Genomic DNA, 16726 nt, shown 5'->3' on the forward strand with positions numbered 1-16726 from the left:
CAAGGACCTAGCACAAGGACTACCATTTGACCAACCCATCCCATTACTGGGTATATACCCAAAGGATTATAAATCATGCTGCTATAAAGACACACACACATGTATGTTTGTTGTGGCACTATTCACAATAACAAAGACTTGGAACCAACCCAAATGTCAATCAATGACAGACTGGATTAAGAAAATGTGGCACATATACACCATGGAATACTATGCAGCCCTAAAAAAGGATGAGTTCATGTCCTTTGTAGGGACATGGATGCAGCTGGAAAACATCATTCTCAGCAAACTATTGCAAGAACAGAAAACCAAACACTGCATGTTCTCACTCATAGGTGGGAATTAAACAATGAGAACACTTGGACACAGGAACGGGAAGATCACACACCAGGGCCTGCTGGGGAGTGTGGGGAGGGGGGAGGGATAACATTAGGAGATACACCTAATGTAAATGACGAGTTAATGGGTGCAGCACACCAACATGGAACGTGTATACATATGCAACAAACCTGCACGTTGTGCACATATACCCTAGAACTTAAAGTATAATAAAAAAGAAAAAAGAATTTAAAAAAAGAATATTTTTCTCTTGAACTTATGTTGTATATGTTACCTATAATAAATTTCAATGTGTTTGATGTTAGTCTTAAAATTTGATAACATTATTTGGAATTGTAGAATAATTTGATGTGGAATGCAGCTTACAAATGCTACATAATAATGTTTTGTAGCAAAATTCATCTTCATACTCCCTACTTATATTAGCAGATGAGTAGAACGGAGTGGAAGATACTAGAAAAAATACTAGACTGAAAGTTAGGATTCATGTTTCCAAAGAGTAAACATTGTTCTGTCATTAGCTTGTTTTATGGCTTATATGGTACATCTGAGCCTAAGTTTATTTGTAAAATGAGATGGCTCTCCCGGATGATTCTTGCATTTTTTTCTATTCCTGGAATATAATCTCATTAAGGCATACAAAAAATTAAATACTGTTTGTTAATAGCAACAATAAAAATCCTTAAATCCAAAACACTTCTTAACAGCTTCTGGATTCCTTATTCTATATTAAGTAAACATTGCTTAACAAAAGGCTTCCATTTATATATGCAAGGTAAATATTTAATTTAAGTTATTTCTGGTGGCAAACAGCCAGAGCGACTGTCAGAAATGTATTTCAAATGCCAGATAAAACCCCTATCTCCCTGGAACAGAGCACCTGGGGGAAGGGGAGGCTGTGGGAGCAGCTTCAGCAGACTTAAACATCCCTGCCTGACGATTCTGAAGAGAGCAGCAGATCTTCCAGCACAGTGTTTGAGCTCTGCTAAGGGTCAGACTGCCTCCTTAAGTGGGAACCTGACCCCGTGTCTCCTGACTGGGAGATACTTCCCAGCAGCGGCCGACAGACCCCTCATACAGGAGAGCTCTGGCTGGCATCTGACAGGTGCCCCTCTGGGATGATGCTTCCAGAGGAAGGAACAGGAAGCAGTCTTTGCTATTCTTCAGCCTCCACTGGTGATAACCAGGCAAACAGGGTCTGGAGTGGAGCTCCAGCAAACTCCAGCTGATCTGTAGCAGAGGGGCCTGGCTGTTAGGAAGAAAACTAACAACCAGAAAGGAATAACATCAACATCAATAAAAAGGATGTCCACTCAGAGACCCCATCCAAAGGTCACTAACATCAAAGATCAAATGTAGATAAATACATGAAGATGGGGAGAAACCAGTTCAAAAAGGCTGAAAATTCCAAAAAGTAGAATGCCTCTTCTCCTCCAAAGGATCACAACTCCTCTCCAGCAAGGGAACAAAACTGGATGGAAAACGAGTTTGATGAATTGATAGAAGTAGGCTTCAGAAGTTGGGTAAAACAAACTTCTCCAAGCTAAAAGAGCATGTTCTAACCCAATCCAAGGAAGCTAAGAACCTTGAAAAAAGGTTAGAGGAATTGCTAATTAGAATAAACAGTTTAGAGAAGAATATAAATGACCTGATAAAGCTGAAAAACAGCATGAGAACTTTGTGAATCATACACAAGAATCAATAGTTGAATTGAACCAATGAAAGAAAAGATATCAGAGCATGAAAATAATGATTTAATAAAGCGAGAAGTCAAGAGTAGAGAAAACAGAATGAAAAGAAACAGTCAAAGCCTCCAAGAAATATGGGATTATGTGAAAAGACCAAATCTACATTGGATTGGTGGACCTGAAAGTGACAGGGAGAATGGAACCAAGTTGGGAAACACTCTTCAGGATATTATCCAGGAGAACTTCCCCAACCTAGCAAGACAGGTCAACATTCAAATTCAGGAGATACAGAGAACACCACAAAGATATTCCTCGAGAAGAGCAACCCCAAGACACATAATCGTCAGATTCTCCAAGGTTAAAATGAAGGAAAAATGTTAAAAGCAGCCAGAGAGAAAGGTCGGCTTACCCACAAAGGGAAATCCATCAGACTAACAGTGGATCTCTCTGAAGAAACACTACAAGATGGAAGAGAGTGGGGGCCAATATTCAACATTCTTAAGAAAAGAATTTTCTACCCAGAATTTCATATCCAACCAAACTAAGCTTAATAAGCGAAGGAGAAATAAAATCCTTTACAGACAAGCAAATGCTGAGAGATTTTGTCATTACCAGCCCTGCCTTACAAGAACTCCTGAAGGAAGCAATATACATGGAAAGGAACAGCTGGTGCCAGCCACTGCAAAAACACATCAAACTGTAAAGACCATTGGCACTATGAATAAACTGCATCAACTAATAGGCAAAATAACCAGCTACCGTCATAGTGACAGGAGCAAATTCACACATAATATTAACCTTAATTGTAAATGGGCTAAATGCCCCAATTAAAAGACACAGACTCACAAATTGGATAAAGAGTCAAGACCCATCGGTGTGCTGTATTTAGGAGACCCATCTCACGTGCAAAGACACACATATGGTCAAAATAAAGGGATGGAGGAATCTTTACCAAGCAAATGGAAAGCAGAAAAAAAAGGCAGGGGTTACTATCCCAGTCTCTGATAAAACAAACTTTAAACCAACAAAGATCAAAAGAGACAAAGGTCATTACATAATGGTAAAGGGATCAATGCAACAAGAAGAGCTAACTATCCTAAATATATACATGCACCCAATACAGGAGCACTCAGATACATAAAGCAAGTTCTCAGAGACATACAAAGAGACTTAGACTCCCACACAATAATAGTGAGCGACCTTAACACCCCACTGTCAATATTAGACAGATCAACAAGACAGAAAATTAACAAGGATATTCAGGACTTGAACTCAGCTTTGGACCAAGCAGACCTAATAGACATCTATAGAACTCTCCACTCCAAATCAACAGAACATACATTCTTCTCAGCAAAACATATCAAACTGTAAAGGCCATCGACACTATGAAGAAACAGCATCAGCTAACAGGCACATTCTGCGTATGTACCCTAGAACTCAAAATATTAAAAAATATATATTTCAAAAGCAATCGGTTAGAAAGTGCCTTTGATAAAGAAGTCTGTGATTGGCTGGGTCCAGTGGCTCATGCCTGTAAACCCAGCACTTTGAGAAGCTGAGGTGGGTGAATCACAAAGTCAGGAGTTTGAGACCAGCCTGTCCAACATGGTGAAACCCCATCTCCACTAAAAATAGAAAAAAATAGCTGGGTGTAATGGCAGGTGCCCATAATCCCAACTAGTCAGGAGGCTGGAGCAGGAGAATCACTTGAACCTAGGAGGTGTAGGGTGCAGTGAGCTGAGATTTTACCACTGCACTCCAGCCAGGGTGACAGAATGCTCAAAAAAAAAAAAAAAAAAAAGTGAAGTCTGTGATTTTGTGTCTGAAACTCCTCACTTCAAATTGTGATCTTTTCTTGCCTTTCCCATCTTGTCTTCCTTATTAAAGCTTATTTCAAGCCTAGATGTAAGCTTATTCTTTGTTTTCTTAGGGGATGTTAATAACCTGAAGACTCACAAACCACTCCAGACTATTTTATTCATATATATAGTTCATGTATTCAGTCACTGTTTTTGTTAACTAACCCTAATCCAATTAGAAATGAATGAATTAATTACTAAACAAATAAAGATTATACCTGTTGTTACACGTTTAAAATCATTAACCATAAGAGGTTTTAACAATTTTTGCCTCAGAACTAGGCTACACTGAATAAATTTGTGTCTTTTGATGCCATTGTTTCATGATTTGTGTCTGCCCCTAAACCCTTTAGAGGAAAATCAGGAAGAAAGCTACATTCCACCTTTATCTGACTGTTCTGGCCTTTAGCTTTTGGTCCCTCAGTTCAGGAGGATAAAAGACACTCAATCTTGTTTAAATGCATAAGAGAAGCAGATTCAGATTTTACCTTTGATGGCTGGATTGTATTCCAGCTCTGCCATTTTCTAGCTCTGAATAGCCAAGTTTCTAAATGGGAGTCTTACTTTATCTATAACATAATCTGTTGTGGAATATTTTTGGATTAAATAATATATGTGATGATTATATAACAGGCATTATATTCAGATTTTGTCTTCATTTAAAATAAAATATTTTAAAATAAGCTAGTTTTAAAGCTAAAGAAAATTGTATCAGATAGTTAAACAAGCAAGTACAACTTCATTCAAGACTATTGCAGCGTGGGAGAGAGACTGAACTCAAGTACATTGAAACAAAAGGTAGTGAGTTAGAGGAATAATAGTATTGGAATAAATTAGAGAGAAGATTGTTCCATGTGATTAGACCATCTAATTAACCTCTACTGAAGTTAGGCCCCTGCCCTATCAAAGAGATTGGGAAATAGGAGCTCTGTCTTCCTTGACAAACATATAGTAGAGAGAGTCTTGAAAAAGACATTTCTAGACTGTAAAACTGGCAAGAGGCTGATAAAAGATCATATCTCCAGGGAGGAACAGAAAAAAATGTACATAAGTAGCTTTTGTAAAGTGAATGCTCTAAGGAAAGCAGGATCATGGGGCTATAGTCAGGGAGAAACCTGTCTAAAGTCTAGTCCAGGTGAGGGAAACAATAAGGCGCCATTGGTCAATGAATGTAAACTATTACAAAAAAGAGAATTTTTTAAATTTCTAGTACTTACCTTGCAACTGTCAACTTCTGAAAATGAAGAGAGAGAGAGAGAGAGAGGAAAGAAAACCAAACCAAATGAAAGTGTTTTCCCTATTCTTGGAAAAGATTTTTTTTTTTACAGTTTGGAAAATATTAATTATTTAGAAGTCTGTGCTCAGCATGGGTATTTTCTACATAGTCAGAATTTCATTCTCTTTGACCAGAAAAGGAATATAAGATCTGTGAGGTGGGAGTTGGGACAAGCAGGGCACACAGATGAGTAAGAAAGTATCGTGGTAAGGGTTCTTCACTAGAGAAGGTGGCGATACCCTTAGCAGAGATAAGTGGTGCTGGACAGGCTTTAACACCTTAGAGAGAGTTGCCTAGAGAGTCAATGCTGAAGTAATGTGCAATTCAAAACCTAAAGACGAAGACAATATTACTTGACAGAAGTCACATACTGTTTGTTAGATATTTAACAGTTTTACAGCCATTCATTATATCTTTTTTAAGATTAATTTGTGTGCTGGGGTATGCATAGTCTGTATATACACATTTAAATATATATGCATATGTACAAATATGTACACACATGGTTCATCCATGTTGTAGGATGTGTCAGAACTGCCTTCATTTTTATGGCTGAATACTATTTAATTACATGTATACATCTATATTTATTATAGTTTGTTTACCATTTACCCATAGATGAACACTTGGGTAGTTTATATCTTTTGACTATTGTGAGTAATCCTCTTATGAACATGGGTGCACAAATATCTGTTTGAGTCCCTGCTATCCTGTATATATACAGAAGTGGCTTTCCTTAATTTTTAAATGCATAACTTCTACCTGTTTATTAACCATAGCTGCAGTAATGGTGGCAATATTGTAAGTGCCACTTCAGTCAAATTCATTTCATTTCAGTCAAATGAATTTCCAATAACCCCGCAAACGATTTCTGTGGTGGTGACAGCAAAAGAGATGGAACTGAAATTCCAATTTTGAAATATTCTACTGAAGCCCTATCAACATGATGTTGGTATGTTAAAATTAGTCCTGACGCTCATGGTAGGGGAGTCAATGGGTGAATGGAAAAGGATGCTAAGAGAGATGAGATAAAAGGTATAATATGCATATACATATATGTATAAATATATACACACAGACATATATTTTATATGTGTGCCCGTTCAAGTATGTAGCACAATCTGAACATAAATAGTTTTAGAAAAATAATAAATGTCTCTCCATTTGTAAAAATAATTCTGAAATAACTTTGCATCTAGATTACATAATGGATTTTTTTTATTTTTTTAAGTTTTTTTATTTAATACAAATCAGTGCACATATTTTATATATGTTATTATTTATATACTCTTCAAGACTTATTCTACCTAAATTTCTTTAATCAGGAGTTATATTCTCTGTAAAGTTTAAATGTATCGTAACAGATAGGAGAAGACGGGGATGTTTCTAGATCGTTTACACTTAAGATGGCTGTTATCTTTAAGACATATTTTTAGATGCCACTTCCAGGGCACTGAGAAAAATGTTTTGCCTAAGACATATGCAATTTGAGTTTAGGATCCTTTACACAGTGAAGGTAGAGTAATTGCTTCTCTAAGTAGCTTCTCAGCATTTACTGTGAATTTGCTCTATGCAGGAAATATGGGATAAATTTTAGGAGGCTTACAGAACTATGTTTCAACTACATTGACATTTTCTTTTGCTTTTTTTTAGTATTATCCATAACTTTTAGTTAAATACATATAAAAATGATTTAGTAATATTTAGATTTTTAACAATACGTTTTACTAAATTGCTTTAACTTATTTAGAATTATACACCAAAGAGATTACATAACTCTCTCATTGTGGGATGGCTTCCAGCACTAACTCTAGCATCAGAGAGAATATGGTTGAAAAATAAACAGTCCATGACGTTTCCTTTATATGCAGATTTTCACTAGTGTGGGTCTTCCTTAATTGCAATCTGAATATTGCCACTATATTAATAATTAACTGGCCAAATCAAAGTAAACCTGCTGAAATAGTTCACCCACCAACAACAAATTCCATCAATATTCACTTCCTCTGACAAGGGTGAACTGAGAACATCTCTCTCTCTCTATATACACATAAACATAGAAAAGGTAAAGTTAAAAGAAGTTATTGTTGCGGTCTGCTGCTTTTATTTATGAAAACATGGTTTTTGTCTTCTCTGCAGTAGTAAACTGCAGAAACATTTACTCTTCATTTATGGATGGAAAATTATTTCTGCAAGAATATGTTTACAACAGGGAAATATGTTTAGATATTTTGTACAGAAAAAAAAGTTGTTCTCATGTCATGTTTCTTTCGGTTTGACCACCGTGCTGAGCTCAGCATATCTCATCTGCACTGGGAAATGTCTAATAAATCTCCAGACCTGCTACATATAGAGAATAACGCAGTTATATGGCAAATAAATCAGCAGTGGCAATAAGTGTGCATATGAAATGATCCAGTGCAAAGATAAGCATAATTTTATTGGCATTAGTGGACAACCTATATTTGCGAACATCTAGGTGATCAAGACAAAAGTTGTTTGTATTTTCTATTAATCTTACCAATCTGGATGCCAATTTCAAAACTGAAAAACTATAGCTAACAAGCTAATATGATGTTTATGGTACAGGGAGGGTAGAGACATCTCCTTGATTACAGGATGAATGGATGGGGAGTGGGTAAGGGAGGTGACATAAAAGATAAAAAGCCTGAAAATAAACAGACAAAAATAAGCCTTGTCAAAGTAGCCTGCTGTAATGAATAATACGTATCCAAATTTTTCTACTTTGAACACCAGCTATGACCTTACTTGTACAGCATTTCCATCTAAGAATACTTGAAAACTTTCTTAAGAACTAGGTGAGCTGAGAATCAGAGGCTTCTTGTTTGAAGATTTGTAGTGTAGACTAATATTTCTAGCAAGTGAACTTGGGTGACGTTCCAATCCCAAGTTTTCATTTGCATAGAGGTTAATGGAGCTCTGGGGAAAAGGTTTTATCTTGTTTATCCTCAGGTTTAGACATTTTATGGTTGACTTTCTTGAGGGTGAGGGAGACAAAGAAATAGAGTACCATGAAATTAACCAGACCTAGAAATGGGGGAGCTTGAGTTTTTAGGGGAGTGTAAGTGGTATCACACATTTGAGCCGAATAACATTTCATTATACGTATATACCACATATTTACCCATAGATGGACACTTGGGTTGTTTTCACTTTTTGACTATTGTGAGTACTGCTTTTACGGACATAGGTGTACAGATGTCTGCTTGAGTCCTTACTTTCAGTTCTTTAGGGTCTATATGCAGAAGTGGCTTTCTTCAATTTTTAAGAAGAACAAGTGCCAGCATGGTTAACTAGAGCCACAGTGATAGTGGCAATGGTGTTAGAGTGCACTTTAGTCAACTTTAAATGTAATAAAATTTCAACTTCCCTGGGAAGCATGTTAGTGGTGGTGACAGTAAAAGATGGAACTGTAATCCCAGGTTGTAAAAAAATGTGCATTTGCTTATATTTTAAAAGATCAATACTTAGATTTATCTTTTAAAATTTTTAAATGTATTTATTGATACATAACAATTGTACTTCTTTATGGGGTACATGTGACATTTTGATACACGCATACAATATGTGTAATGCCCAGATCTGAAATAGCCCTCAGTACTATTTTGGGATAGTGAAATCAATTTTGAGTGATTAACACAGGCACACAAATATTTAGGGATTTGAAACAAAGGTTAAACTTTCGGTAGTCAAACAAGTCAATGGTTGAAGTAATGAGAATTATATATTGGTGTGACTGTAACTGCATTTACCAACTAGTAGAGCACACATACTAAAGATACATTACACACTATATATAAAAGCATAATCTATTGAAATATTAACTTGAGTGTATGTCATTTTCTAGATTCCCTAAAAGAGACAGAAAAATGGGATTGAACATGCAAGGTTTTTAAGGGAAATGCCTATAATAGAAAATGGAGATGGGAGTGACAGAGGCTGGGAGTGATATCAGAGTGAGATGGATGTCTAACCCAGAATGAAGAGGAGAGGAAATGAAGGTGGGTGGAGGCTTTCTAGACTACTATAAAGTTTAAGGAAGGTTCAGCCAGGCACTGGTAAGCCTCAAGACAAAGATGGTTATCAAAGGAGTCCAAGGTCTCTTAGGGATGGACCCGCTTTAGTATTCTTGCTGTGCTTGCTGCCTTTGGCAGCACCCTGTGGAAAGCATGGCCTTGACCTAAATGCAGCAGTAGATTCAGAGTGCAGTAGCTGGGATCTGAGATCAATCACTGTCTTTAGTTGGAGATGTGCAAAGCACATTCTCATGGTCCTCCACTGTGCTCACTCTGTAGTTTTTCCTTCTCTTTAGTACAAGTAGGTAGCTAGGAAAAGTGAGAAAAACTCATCTGCAACTGTAGCAACAAAGCACCATGACCTTCAACATAATGCAGACTCCTATGGTGCCATTTACCTCTCCCCTACCACCCACATCCTCTTGTTCTATCCAGAGTGGGACCATAAACACCTGGAGTACCTCCTGAATTGTCATATCTAATGAATTTGAGTTCTATCTGATGTCTGTATTCTCTGCCTCACTCAGCATCCTGTCTTTATACAGAGAATAAGCATTGCACCGTGACTGCCTTTTAGCCTTTATGTAGCCTCTAAATTGATGACTCAGAAAAGTAACATCTCTGGGCAGATGTGGCCACACAGGGTGCTCTTTCTGGGCCCAATTCTGCAATAGATTACCATGGTTGGCAGGTGGAGCCCAGGCTACATTTCTGTTCCCTGCACCACCTCAGCAGGGTGCTTTTATACAGTGCCTACACTCCACAGTTATATAAAGAGGCTGTTTGTCCTATTTCCCACAGCAAGGAAAGTCAATTGATAATTTGGGTCTGAAGAGTAGCTCACAAGCATCATACCTGTTCATGTTTCTTGTTAGAGTGCAGCTCAGAAATGTTTTGTCCTCAACCCACAAGGATGGTTCTAACTTTTATTTTTTGATAACATTTATCAACTCCTGAATGGTGCTAACATTTTTTAAAACAATTCTCAACTCCTTGTTTTTTGAATTAGGAAGCGCACAAACTAATGTGACGGTGGAGAGGTCTATAACAGTCAGTATCACCATCATTTCACTCTGTGTATCATGATGTACTTTACCATTTTCATCAGCTATTTTATTGCCTGTATTTAATGGATTCCATAGGTTTCAAAATTTGGTGCTTTTTCTTACTCTAGAAAATGCTGACAGTTAACTAACCATAAAATTTCTTTATAGATATATTTTTATATGCACAAAAAATCTTGGGAGTTGTGTATTGTTCCTTTATACATCATAATTTCTATTATTTGTAAGAAAATTCATTTAGATTTGGAAAACTGCAGTGGCAGTTTTCTTTTTTCTCTGCTGAAATGAACCTGGGGGATGGTCTTTTAAAGGGGGCATCTCTTTGTTTAAAGAGTACTGCATATAAATACAGTCCACATATTTTCTATATGAATATATTTATATGTAAATAAGGTGTTCTATTGTATATGAGAGGAGAAATTCCAGCAAATAAGTGCAGCCTAGTTTAAGGAGTAATACTAGAGAGACAACATGCCAATTTTTAGGTAATATTTTTCAGTAATTAATTTGTGTAGGAAAATTCAAAATGTCAGAATTTTGGATTAGTTTGTCTCACATAGAGGGAATTAAGATTTCCCCCAGTAGAAAAATCTTTAGGATCTACCTAAGTAGGATTTTACTCAAATTTAAGACAATGAACTTTTTAATTGCCCAAAATAATCTGCTAATAAAAGTATCCATTCTTTAAAATTCTGTGAAGGGATGTTATAAACAAGTGCTTAGTTATTTCCAAAATGCTTTATTTTAAAAGATAGGCATTTAAAAAACATTTTAATGACTATTTTATGTACATCCACTCTGCTACTTTTTGCTATAAAAACAGCATCTGATATAAAGAAGTGGAAATTGCATGTGTGCTTTGCATGCCAAACCTTCACAGCATTTCCCAACCCTTTGCTTCTCTCTGGTACCTTGGCTCTTCACATTTTGGCTGCCTTGATTGACATTTAAAGTCTCAAAAACTGTATTTTGCTACAAATTTTATGTTTATTTTGGTATTTTACTCACCTTGTATTTATTCTTGGCAGATATTTAGTCTGATGTAAGACATTCCACCAAAGCGGGAAGTAAAAGTCTTGTTCTTTTTTCTTTGAGATGTTGTTTAATTTAGCATGATTATAGAAAAAAAAATACCCAAGAGTAATTAACTTTAACATGGCCCCCTTCAATCTTTTCAGAGAGCTATTCTTAGAACACTTCTGTATGTCTATAGCTTAGAATGTGTTTTACCCACATTTTTAAGAAGTAGCCAGGATTTGTACATATTTGATATTTTTTCAGCTTAACATACATAAAAACTGATATTTTAGTAGGACCTAATTATTCAGTAGTGATGTACCATTTGATCTGCATACAGAATGTCACCAGGGAAAAACACACTGAATGTAAGACTCTTCATCATTTTTTTAAGTAGATAACAAGCCAGTGTGGTTTAAGATCAGCAGAAACTAAGTTCTAACTAAATATTTAGCAATTATAATCAGGTTAAAGCATGGTTTCTTCCCATTGTGACAATAGATAGAAATATATGATCCACACAAATTATGGGTTATAAAATGATTCAAGAAGTTAATTTGGTAATTTCATTATGTGATAATAAATAATTGAAAAGTTTGGGAAACGAAGACCAATTTTAGAAGAGGAATAAGGTGTTTCTTTGACTGACATATTCTCATTAGGTGCAGGCTTTACAGCCTTGTTCCCATGTCAACCATGTGATAAGCTTATCATTGAATACATTTCACACTTCTAGCTTATTATAACTTTTCAAAATGATTCCTAATTCTCAAATAATATGAAATAGTAATCAGGAATATATGACTTTTTTATACATCTTATGAAATATTGATTCTAAAAGCCAAGTGTTTGTAATGTTTCCATAGTCACTCTGGAGCCAGAATTTTTTGACCTCTCATTTTAAGCCTTCAATTATATTTAACAAAAGGAAATAGTAGTACTTTTATTGCTGGATTTGTATTGTATTATAAATGATTCCCAGATATTACATTGCAACAAGTACAGACATTGTGCACTTATCCTAATTTTCAATTTACATAATATTTCCTTAATAGTAACTTTAAAAAATTAATTTTGTGGAGAATTTGGTACATTTTAATTTTCCTGATTCATTTTTTTGCCAGATCTTTCTAATTTTTCTTAGAGAGAGGAAATGGGTTTATACATGCTGTGCTCTGTGTGTGTATGTGTATTTATACACAATATAACTGTAATGATATAGTAGAATATAGTATATATTTTTTGTTGCACCTTCCAGTTTCAAGTGTCTTTTAGAGATCATTTTATTATGTGCACTATTTGCAGTTATTAATAGAGAAGGAAAAACAAACACCTTTAAGCAATATTCTTCCTATGTTTCTTGTTGGATTGATTATATTACTAAACTTTGGATTCTAAGTTCCAGGAGAATGTTTTTGATAATGTTAAGGGATCAGTGGAATAGAATAAAGAGGAAAGAAATGAATCCACAGATGTACAGTCAACTGATTTTCAACAAAGATACTAAGAATGAGCAACAGAGAAAGAACATTCTCTTTAACAATTGGTGCTGAAATAACCAGATATCCACATGCAAAAGAATAAAATTGAATCCTTATTGTGATATATATATACATACACATATGAATATATACACATATACAATATATATATACGTATATATACACACAATATACGTATATATACGTATATATACACACAATATACGTATATATACATATATATACACACAATATACGTATATATACACATATATACATATGTGTGTATATATATCACAATAAATTGAAGACTTACATGTAAGGTGGAAACTGTAAATTTGCTAGAATAATACAGGGGGATATCTCTATTAAATTGTTCTTGGAAATAATTTTTTGAGTATTACATCAAAAGTACAGAAACAAAAGCGAATTAGACAAATGTAATTACATTAAACTAAAAAGCTTCTGCACAGCAAATATTTTCAAAGTGTATAGCTGACAAGGGGTTAATATCCACAATCTACATAAACAACTCAATAGCAACAACAACAACAACAACAACAATAATCTAAGTAAAATAGGAAAAGGTCACTTTCTTATATGCATTTTTCAAAAGAATTACACAAATGGCTAACAAATATGCAAAAAGGTGCTCAACTTTACTAATCATCAGGAAAATGCACATTAAAATCATGATGTTACCTCAGCTCTGTTAGCATGGCTACTATCAAAAAGGCAAAATATAAATGTTGATGATTGGTGGAAATGTAAATTAGTACTTTCATTATGGAAAACAGTATAATATTTCCTTACAATATTGAAATAGAACTACTAATATATGACTTAGCAATCCTACTGCAGAGTATATACAAAGAAAATAAATATATACATGTATATACAAAGTATATACAAAGAAAATGTATATACAAAGTATATACAAAGAAAAATGTATATACAAAGTATATACAAAGAAAAATGTATATACAAAGTATATACAAAGAAAATATATCTCCTCAGCATTGGTATGTTGAGGAGATACTGTATTCCCATACTTATTTCAGCATTATTCAAAATGCCCAAGACATGGAATCAATCTAAGTGTCCATCATTGGATGAATTGGCAAAGAAAATGTGGGATATACACATAATATCGTACCATTTAGTCACAAAAAAGAGGGAACCACTGTTATTTATAACAACACGGATGCTTTTGGAAGACAATATGTTGATGAAATAAGCCAGTCACAGAAATAAATACCACATGAGCTCACTAATACATGGAATCTAAAAAAGTCACTCATAGAAACACAGAATAGAACCGTATTTACCAGGGCTTGGTGGGGTGGGGAGGAGACTGGGAATATATTCATCAAAAGATACAAAATTTCATGAGGTGGAAGGAAAATGTTCAAGCAATCTACAGTAAAACATAGTGTTTATATGTATTAACAAGATATTGTATACTTGAAAATTGCTAATTCAGTAGATTTTAAGTGTTCTTAATACAAAAAAAAGATAGGTATGTGAGGTAATGGATATGCTGAATAGCTTACTTTAGCCACCCCTCAATGTATGCATATACCAGAACATCATGTTATGCATCATAAATTTATATAATTTGCATTTGTCCATTAAAATTAATTAGTTCATTAACAAAAAATAAAGACTTCAAATAAACAACCTAACTTTACACCTCAGGGAACCAGAAAAAGAACAAACTAGTTTAAGCAACCTAACTTTACACCTCAGGGAACTAAAGAAAGAACAAATTAAGTTTAAAATCCGCAAAAGGAAGGCAATTGTAAAGACTAGAGCAGAAATAAATGAAACAGAGTCTAGAAAGACAAAAGATCTATAAAAATAAGAACTATTTTTTTAGAAAGATAAATACATTTTATCAACTTTAGCTAGACTGACCACTAATAAAAGAAAGAGAAGGTTCAGGTCAATACAGTTACAAATGAAAAAAGGAGACATTACAAAGGATACCACAAATATACAAGAGATTGTAAGAGACTACTGTGAAAAATTATATGCCAGCAAGTTGAATAACTTAGAAGAAATGAATAAATTCTTGGAAACATACATCTTTCCAAGACTTAGTCATGAAGAAACAGAAAATCTGAACAGGACAATAATGACTAAGGAAATTAAATCAGTCATCATACACCTCTTAACAACAAAAGATCAAAACCATATGTCTTTATTGGTAAATTCTTCCAGGTATTTAGAGGAAAATCAATGCCAATCTTTCTCAAACTCATTCAAAAAGTTGAAGGGAAGGGAACATTTTCAAATTTATTTTATGAAACCAACAATGTATTCACACAAAAGCCAGATGGGCATGCTACAAATAAAATTAGAGGCCAATATATCTGATGAACATAGATGTAAAAATCCTCAATGGAATGCCTATAAACCAAAATCAACAGCACATTAAAAGGATCGTACACCATAATCAACTAAGATTTATCCCTGGGATGCAAAGAGGGTTCAACATAGGCAAATCAATAAATGCAATATACCGCATTAACAAAATGAAGGATATAAATTACTTAATCACCTCAATATGCAAGGAGAAAGTATTTGACAAAGTTCAGCATTGTTTTATAATAAATATTCTCAACAAATTAGGTATAGTTGGATTCTACTTCAATATAATAAAGGCTACATATGACAAGCCCATAACTAATATTATTATAGTCAAGGGTGAAAACTGAAAGCTTTTCTCTAAGACCATAGTGCCCACCCTTACCCCTTCCATTCATCACAGTACTGGAAATCCTAGCTACAGAAATTAGTCATGGAAAAGAAATAGAAGACATCAAAATTAGGATGAAAGAAGTATAATTGATTGGTTTTTTTTCATTGTGTATTCTTGATGCCCTTGTTAAATATTAGTTACTATACATGTATAAGTTTATTGATGGGCTTTCAAATATGTTTCATGGTTTATGTGTCTATTTTTATGCCAGTGCCATACTGTTTGATACTGCAGCTTTGCAACATAGTTTAAAATAGGGAGAGTGATGCTCATTCTGGCTTTGTTTTTCTTTCTCAAGATTGCTCTGGCTATTCAAGGTCTTTTGTGGCTCTCTAAGATTCTCAGGATTCTTTTCCTATTTCTGTGAAATTGCAATAGGGATAACATTTAATCTATAGATTACTTTGGGTAGTATGGACATTTTAACAATATTAATTATTACAATCTGGGAACATGGAATATCTTTCCACTTATATTTGTCTTTTATATTTTCTTTAATTAATGTTTTATGGCTTTCAGTCTATGGTTAAATTTATTCTTAAAGATGTTATTGTTTGACTGGTTGTGGTGGCTCATGCCTGTAATCCCAGCACTTTGGGAGGGCAAGGTGGGTGAATCATGAGGTCAGGAGATTGAGATCATCCTGGCTAACATGGTGAAACACCATCTCTACTAAAAATACAAAAAAAAAAAAAAAAATCAGTTGGGCATGGTGGCACGTGCCTGTAGTTTCAGCTACTTGGGAGGCTGAGGCAGGAGAATCGCTTGAACCTGGGAGGCTGAGGTTGCAATGAGCCGAGATCACGCCATTGCACTCCAGCCTGTGTGACAGAGAGAGAGAGACTCTATCTTAATAAATAAATAAATAAATAAATAAATAAATAAATAAATAAAAGTATTGTTTTTGATACTATTGCATTTAAGAATGTTTTATTTATTCTTCAGATAGTGTGTTGTTAGGGTTAGAAAAGCAATTTTATTTTTGTATGTTGATTTTGCAACTTTACTGAATTTATTAGTTGTAACAGGGTTTTTTTGGTGAAGTCTAGGTTTTTCTGTATATAAGATCATACGCTCTGCAAGTAGACAATTTAACTTCCTTGCTTCCAAGTTGGATGTCTTTTTTAATTGAAAAAATTATGGATACACAATAGTTGTACATATTTATGAAGTACATGTGATATTTTGATTCAAGTATACA

This window comes from Rhinopithecus bieti, unplaced genomic scaffold, assembly GCF_001698545.2.
Source record: "Rhinopithecus bieti isolate Rb0 unplaced genomic scaffold, ASM169854v2 scaffold_24154, whole genome shotgun sequence".
In the NCBI taxonomy this organism is placed as follows: Eukaryota; Metazoa; Chordata; class Mammalia; order Primates; family Cercopithecidae; genus Rhinopithecus; species Rhinopithecus bieti.